The 7,500-nt window shown below is 39.0% G+C and overlaps 1 protein-coding gene across 4 annotated transcripts in view; it reads right to left on the bottom strand.

The window, feature by feature from the left end:
* Positions 1 to 7,500, bottom strand: part of LOC127436229 (contactin-1a-like) — a 69,318-nt gene that overhangs the window by 59,423 nt on the left and 2,395 nt on the right. Inside the window, exon 1 of one of the 4 annotated variants that reach the window (XM_051690263.1) lies at positions 4,482 to 4,499. The exons of the other annotated variants lie outside the window; for them this stretch is intronic. The gene's annotated coding sequence lies outside the window, so the exon portion shown is untranslated. Of the gene's footprint in view, positions 1 to 4,481; positions 4,500 to 7,500 lie in introns of those variants that run through there. 4 annotated transcript variants of the gene reach the window in all.

Here is a 7,500-nt window from a genome sequence, read left to right as displayed (position 1 = left end):
GCGCTCATTGATTTCTCTCTTAAGCACGTATTCTATCAGCCTCTTCTCAACAGTTTCCTGTCACTTTTAACTTTCTTTTCTAATGATAAAAGGCAAATATCAATAAAACTAATATCATACACCGTCTGCTAATATGCAGATATCTCGTTTAAACAGATGTCCTTCACGAACCTCACAAAAATCCAGCGTTTCTTCCCGTCGAGCGCTCATGTAATATCTTCCTCTGAAGCACGTATTCTATCAGCCAGAATCAAAAACTTCAGGATCAAAAGTTCCTCTGATTCACAAATCATGACGGTCAGTCCGTGACAATCCAAGCATGTGATCCAGGCCGTTTAAACTGTCAGGAGGTTGAGGCTCGCACTGGATCCGCACGAGCACGTGAGTGCAACCAAAGTCTTTCTAGCAAGTCAGTTCACTGTTGGTCATGTTTGGAACGCTCTCGGGAGGCTATTTCCAGTCATGACAGTGCAGCTCTTATCTATTTGAACGGAGAAAGACCGAAATCTCTAAAACGGTTGGTCAAGATTACGATCAATGAACATATTTCAAGTCAGCAGTAAAATCTGACAACACTGGTATTATAAATGGTGCTTCTTTACCTCAGATTACACTAAAAAAACAACATTTTCCCAGCTTGTATAGCTAATGCGAATGCACGTTCTCTAGTTGATTGACAGGCATTGTCTGTATCTAAAAGGTGATTGGCTCTTTTACCTGTAAGGCAGGACTTCCTATCTACATCTGTTGACCGTTGGCTGCAGTTGGGTGTTCTAATTTTTCCCATTCATTTTAACAGAAGTGGCCCTTGTCTGCTAAATAATCTCTGGTGCAACTTCAAAGTAAAAGCGCTTCACGTGTGCTATAAGTAAATGTTTTATTCACTATCACTGTATGTACAATTGGTTTGATTCGGTATTTTTTGAGTAAATGCGCTTGTTAATGCACACATGCCATCCATAGATGCTGGACTACTGTGTGTACTGGTATTTCCTTTCTAATATATTAACAATTTCTTCATGTGCAAAAAAATTACTAAAATTTGATGACTAAACAAAAATCAGAAGAAACTGCGATCTTATTTTTTTTAGATTATTTTTTTTTACAAAGTTTTGTGTGAAATGGAGTAAATATAGTGCTAAATAAGAGTTTATAATTTTTTTAGCAATTTTATGTTTATGTTATTTACTATATTAAATTGTGTGATATATTGGCATTGTATCGGCCTATCAAACACCCTGCTCTCTGGACATCGGCCATTAAAAAAAAAACATATTGGTCGACCAATACTTTAAACCGCGGCAGTGCTGCAGTTCGAGACTGCTTTGGTGGCTTTCCACACGTGCAATTTAAAAAATAGTTTACATGTATACACTTGCTAAACATAATATACATTTTTACTGTTAATTATATGGTAAAATCATACCTTTTACATCTAAAAACAAAACGTTTTACAATATTTTACCGTAAAATTACATGTATTGTCTTGTTAAATATATTATATTTTTTTCTGCATATGTTAAGGTAACTACCTGTTAACCAATTAACGTTTTTTGCTGTAGAATTTTTACAGTCTTTTACTTAAAATTACATTGACATTACGGCATATAAGTGTGATTTACAAAAATGGTCACTAAGGAGTAAGTGACAAATCTGAACTAATATTTTTTTTATTATAATAATTTTATGCCTTTATTTGTCTCTTGAGATTAAAATCTTCTTTTTAAATATGAATTTATAAGACTCAAGTCATGAGTTGTTTATAAATAAAGGATTTAAAAAATATATTCTTTGAATGGTTCTTTAAGCAGTTTTGGTTATTTGTATGATTTCATAAGTGTGTTTATTATAGAAAATTACGCAATGCTTTAAGTCATAAGCGCAAAGTCAATGGGCATGGCCATGAAGCTTTAGTATTTTCATGCAAGCATGCAATAAGTCTAGGTGGATGGTCTGAACCAAGTGCAATTTAATTCTGAGGTTCTTCTCCGGGTATTCCAGCATCTGCGTCCTATTATATAGTCCATTCCCTCAAACACTAGAGATTTAAACAAAGACAGCACATTCATAAGACGTTGGTTGTGTAAATGGACTGTATGCAATGAATAAGAATAGAAATATGGACTTACGTTCTTTTGTGCATTAACTGTGTCCTTGATGAATGCCAGGCAATTTCTATTGAAGTGACACACGCTCATTTATACGCATGGAAAATGCGATTCTCACCAGAACTTGGATGTATTGGATGTTAAATTATAGAGAATGAAAGTGTGGTGAGCAGGGCGGGGCCGAGCGGCGTCTGGGCAGAGCGAGGCCGGGAAGACAAGTGGTGAATGAGGTCCACCTGTGTGCCACACCGGTCTCGAGAGTATTTAAAGGGAGGAGACAGCGGCAGACGAGAGAGAGAGAGACACATGAAGCTGTCTGTGTGTGTGTCTGCGTGTCAGTGTGGTGGATGCTGAAAAGGAAACCTTTTGTGTACTGCTGAAAAGTGGTGTCTTATTGTGTGCGACTGAAAAGTGCAACAATAATTGTCTACGTGTTTGGTCAAGCCGGCCCCATCTTCCTCCTTTCCTTAACTGTTACAGTAATTATTATTAATAATTTTCATCTACTGACACACAAATCATGGCTAGTGTTAACAGTGATTGTATCGGGACGCACGTCACTTCTATCATTCGATTGTGAAAAAATAAATTCAGTAATCGAAACATGAAAAAATTAAACCAAAAATATTTCTATATTCAAATTACACTTCAAATGAAATGAAAATATAATCAAAATAACGAAGTGGTCAAGAAAATCTATTTAAATCCAAATATTTTTCTCTTAACCCTTCCACCGGCCCTTTTTGCAGTGACTTAAACATAATGTAAATTAGATCATAAATACAATTGTTAATATAAACATAATTATAATGATTTAAAAAATAAGCCATGACCTCTAGAAAGTGTAACGCAAATATAAATTTTCTGATACAACAAACGGCTTCAACAGCGATCGTCAAGGACATTAGAGTTTGGACATTGCTGGTGAATCTCTAAACTGCAAATGCAGGAACTGAATTTGGACTAACCCATTTCTCAGGAAAAAAGTCAATTGCGCTTTGCGCCACTTCATTTACATACAATACACCCACAGTAGCGCAAACACTCCCAAACACACCCACTTGTGCTGGCACGAAAATTGCACTTAAAATTAGCGCTCTCACGAAAACTGGACAAGCCGTTGCGCACGGTCGTAGCGCGAATCACGAAAACTGGACAAGCCGTTGCGCACGGTCGTAGCGCGAATCACGAAAACTGGACAAGCCGTTGCGCACGGTCGTAGCGCGAATCACGAAAACTGGACAAGCCGTTGCGCACGGTCGTAGCGCGAATCACGAAAACTGGACAAGACGTTGCACACGGTCGTAGCGCGAATCACGAAAACTGGACAAGCCGTTGCGCACGGTCGTAGCGCGAATCACGAAAACTGGACAAGCCGTTGCGCACGGTCGTAGCGCGAATCACGAAAACTGGACAAGCCGTTGCGCACGGTCGTAGCGCGAATCACGAAAACTGGACAAGCCGTTGCGCACGGTCGTAGCGCGAATCACGAAAACTGGACAAGCCGTTGCGCACGGTCGTAGCGCAAATCACGAAAACTGGACAAGCCGTTGCGCACGGTCGTAGCGCAAATCACGAAAACTGGACAAGCCGTTGCGCACGGTCGTAGCGCGAATCACGAAAACTGGACAAGACGTTGCACACGGTCGTAGCGCGAATCACGAAAACTGGACAAGATGTTGCGCACACTCATAACGCGAATCACGAAAACTGGATAAGACGTTGCACACGGTCGTAGCACGAATCACGAAAACTGGATAAGACGTTGCACACACTCATAACGCGAATCACGAAAACTGGATAAGACGTTGCACACGGTCGTAGCACGAATCACGAAAACTGGACAAGACGTCGCACACACTCATAACGCGAATCACGAAAACTGGATAAGACGTTGCACACGGTCGTAGCACGAATCACGAAAACTGGATAAGACGTTGCACACGCTCGTAGCGTGTAGTACTGCGCTTTGCACACTCACGAAAATTTGATTTCTGGTATTTCCCAACTTGTCCTGTTCACACATGAGCTGTAAATGGAAAACTTCACGGAAAAGGCCATATGTGTGAAAGCGACTTTTGATTTTTACATTCACATGTTGTTTACATTAGAGTATTGCGCCATTAATAAGCATAAACAGAAAAAGTACAAATAAATATTGTGCAAATTTGACCAATTTCTATTTGTTTTCCAAAACATATTCAGTACTGAGTAAAATACAAGTAAATTCATAATCAATGTTTCTCACTTCGGCCGCCATATTACGGTACGTACGTGAGCGATGCGTTTTCAGTTCATTCCAACGGGAGACGAGCGGCACACTCGCGAGGTAGGTTCTCATTGGAATTAATTGAAAATGCCAACTTCACTCACCATATGCACCTGTTGACACCGTTAGATGGAGCTTTCCAACATCCATCACTGGGATTGCTTTCTCTGCAAAGGATAGCGAAGCAATGTTACCTTCACCTTCGGCCAAAACAAGGAATCTTAGGTCACGTCCTTACTAATATGTTTTAGTCTGAAAACACGTTAATTTCACTAGGCAGCTCGCTATGTTTTGGAATAGAGCTGATGTTTCAGTAAGTGTAGGTGTCCAAGTCAAGAGAACAATAAGCACTCAGAACAACTTCCTGTTACATAATAGACGTGTGGTTATAATGACCAGAGGGGAAATATTTATGCCCAGCAAATGCACATTATCTCTGATGGGGAAAGTTCAGGAGATGTTTCAAATGTGTCTCTGCATGGATGTCAGATGAAGCGGGCATCAGTTTACACAAATAACACCCATGACATCATAATGACACCATGGAAACACAACTTCAGATCCACTCAGTTTAAAGGATGAATTCTGCTGGAATTGGCAACAGATCACAGATGATAAAAAACAGATGGCAACAAACTAAATATACAAGTTTTACTGTAAAACTCTGGAAACTTCATGATGGATCAAATCAAATTGACTCGAGTCATACAGACCAGGATATCTGATCATGATCATGTTTGATTCACCTCACAGACATGTGACTGATGTGTCAGATTAACGGTTCATTTCTAGTTGTAATATCTTTTTGGAAATAAACATGATTATTAAAGCGGCATGAAGAATGACAGCTGATAATGAATTGAACAGTTAATAACTGACTGTATTCACTGTTAATGTATATCACAGTGAGATAGAATCACATTACAGGAACGACTTCTAAATGAATCTCTCGTCTCCCTTCAGGCTCCGTCGTATTACAGACACTAAAAATAGTGTGATGAGCCGCTCTGTCCTTCAATATCAAAGATAAATTAACCCATTTACACAAAAGCACACTCGCAATTCATTATCTGTGTCAGAACTTGACAGAAAATTGGTCTAATATGCAAAGCAAACTGTACATTTTTGTTTGTAAATTGAAATGTGAACTTAAACTATTTTTACTCGTTCAAGCTGTTTTTTTGTTGCACTAGAGGTGCACGATTGATAACAAAACCAGTTCTCTGATTTAAAAGAAGAATCAGAATTAACTCAGAAATATAGACTTGCACTCAAGGAGTGATTTGAGTCATATATATATAAAGCAGAATATCACAGACTCTTTTCACTTCAGCACCTAGTAACCACTCTGAACACCTTGGCAACCATCACCCAGAACAGTATTGTGATGGTGAGGTTTGTACAGGTAACACTGCCATTTTCTTAAATAAATGTAAAAGTGTGTGTGCGTTTGTGTGTGCGTGTGTGTGAGTGTGTGTATGTGTGCATGAGTGTGTGTGCGTGCATGTGTGAGAGAGTGTGTGCGTGTGAAAGTGTGTGTGTGTGTGTGTGTGAGTGTGCGAGTGTGCATGTGTGCATGAGAGAGTGTGCGTGAGTGTGCACGTGTGCATGTGTGTGCGTGAGTGAGACAGTGTGTGCGCGTGAGTGAGTGTGTGTGTGTGTGTGTGTGTGTGTGAGAGAGTGAGTGAGTGAGTGAGTGTGCGTGTGCGAGAGAGAGTGTGTGTGTGTGCGAGTGTGTGTGCGTGCGTGAGTGAGTGTGTGTGTGTGCGAGTGTGTGTGTGTGTGTGTGTGTGTGTGTGAGAGAGTGAGTGAGTGAGTGAGTGTGCGTGTGCGAGAGAGAGTGTGTGTGTGTGCGAGTGTGTGTGTGTGTGCGTGCGTGCGTGCGTGAGTGAGTGTGTGTGCGAGTGTGTGTGAGAGAGTGTACATGTTTATACTACATTGTGGGGACCAAATGTTGCCACAAGGATAGTAAAACCTGAGATCACCTACATTGTGGGGACCAGCCAGCGGTCCCCACGAGGGAAATGGCTTATTAAACATACTAAATGATGTTTTTTTGAAAATGTAAAAATGCAAAAAGGTTTCTGTGAGGGTTAGGGATAAGGGATAAAATTATCGTTAGAGCTGTATAAAATCCAAAAAATAAACAGAACATAAAATATCACATACTATTTTTAGATGAGGTGATTATCTTTCAAACATCCCACACACAAGATAATCAGATGCATAGATCATTAGATAATCCACATGAAGCACAATGTTACATATGACCACCAGGAGATGGCGCCAAATACATGACACAGACTCAATGATGACTCAAATGACACAGAATGAAACTCATTCTGTGATATCTCATTACTAAAATCATGTCTGCATGCTATGCAAACCTTTAGTCATTGTTGTGTTTGCATGTGTAATTAGTTCTTATGTACAATTATTATGTTTTATTTGTTTGGAGATGTTTTTGGACACTATGATAAATTATTTTTGTAATGTTATAACTTTTGATTGCTTTGTCGTATCAACACAAAATCAGTTTTTCGGAGCCACGTTATTTACACCCAGAGATATATAATGTCAAATCAGAAAAATAAGAAAAAAAGTACATTTTGGCTCAATTTATTTTGTGATTATACAGCAGTTTCTTAAGCTGAGAGTCTCAGAATATATCAGAATCTGTATCATTAAATTTGAAAAGTTTTCTTTACAATGATACCAAACACTTGACCCTCCTTGTTTTTGTGTGTGTGTGTGTGTGTGTGTGTGTGTGTGTGTGTGTGTGTGTTTTTTTATTTATTTATTTTTTGCTTTTTTTTTTATTTTTTATAATCCTTTCATTTTGGGTATGCCACTAAAACAAGTAATCTTTAAAAACACCTTCAGAGCTTACAGGGTTAATTATGATTGGAAACAACCCACATAATCAGTGTTTGATATTACACAAACAATAATTAAAGTTCTAGACTTGATGTGTGAAGATTAGTACGTGCTGCTGTCACACGAGTGTGTTCTTCTCTTCTCCTGGAGTAAATATTTCTAGTCTCTAGATGATCTGTGAGGAACTGTATTAGTTTACAGCTGTTAATGTGCAACCCCTGAGAAACAACTGATAAATCACACTTT

The sequence above is a fragment of the Myxocyprinus asiaticus genome, chromosome 46 (assembly GCF_019703515.2).
Source record: "Myxocyprinus asiaticus isolate MX2 ecotype Aquarium Trade chromosome 46, UBuf_Myxa_2, whole genome shotgun sequence".
In the NCBI taxonomy this organism is placed as follows: domain Eukaryota; kingdom Metazoa; phylum Chordata; class Actinopteri; order Cypriniformes; family Catostomidae; genus Myxocyprinus; species Myxocyprinus asiaticus.
This window is presented reverse-complemented; position numbering and strand designations above follow the sequence as displayed.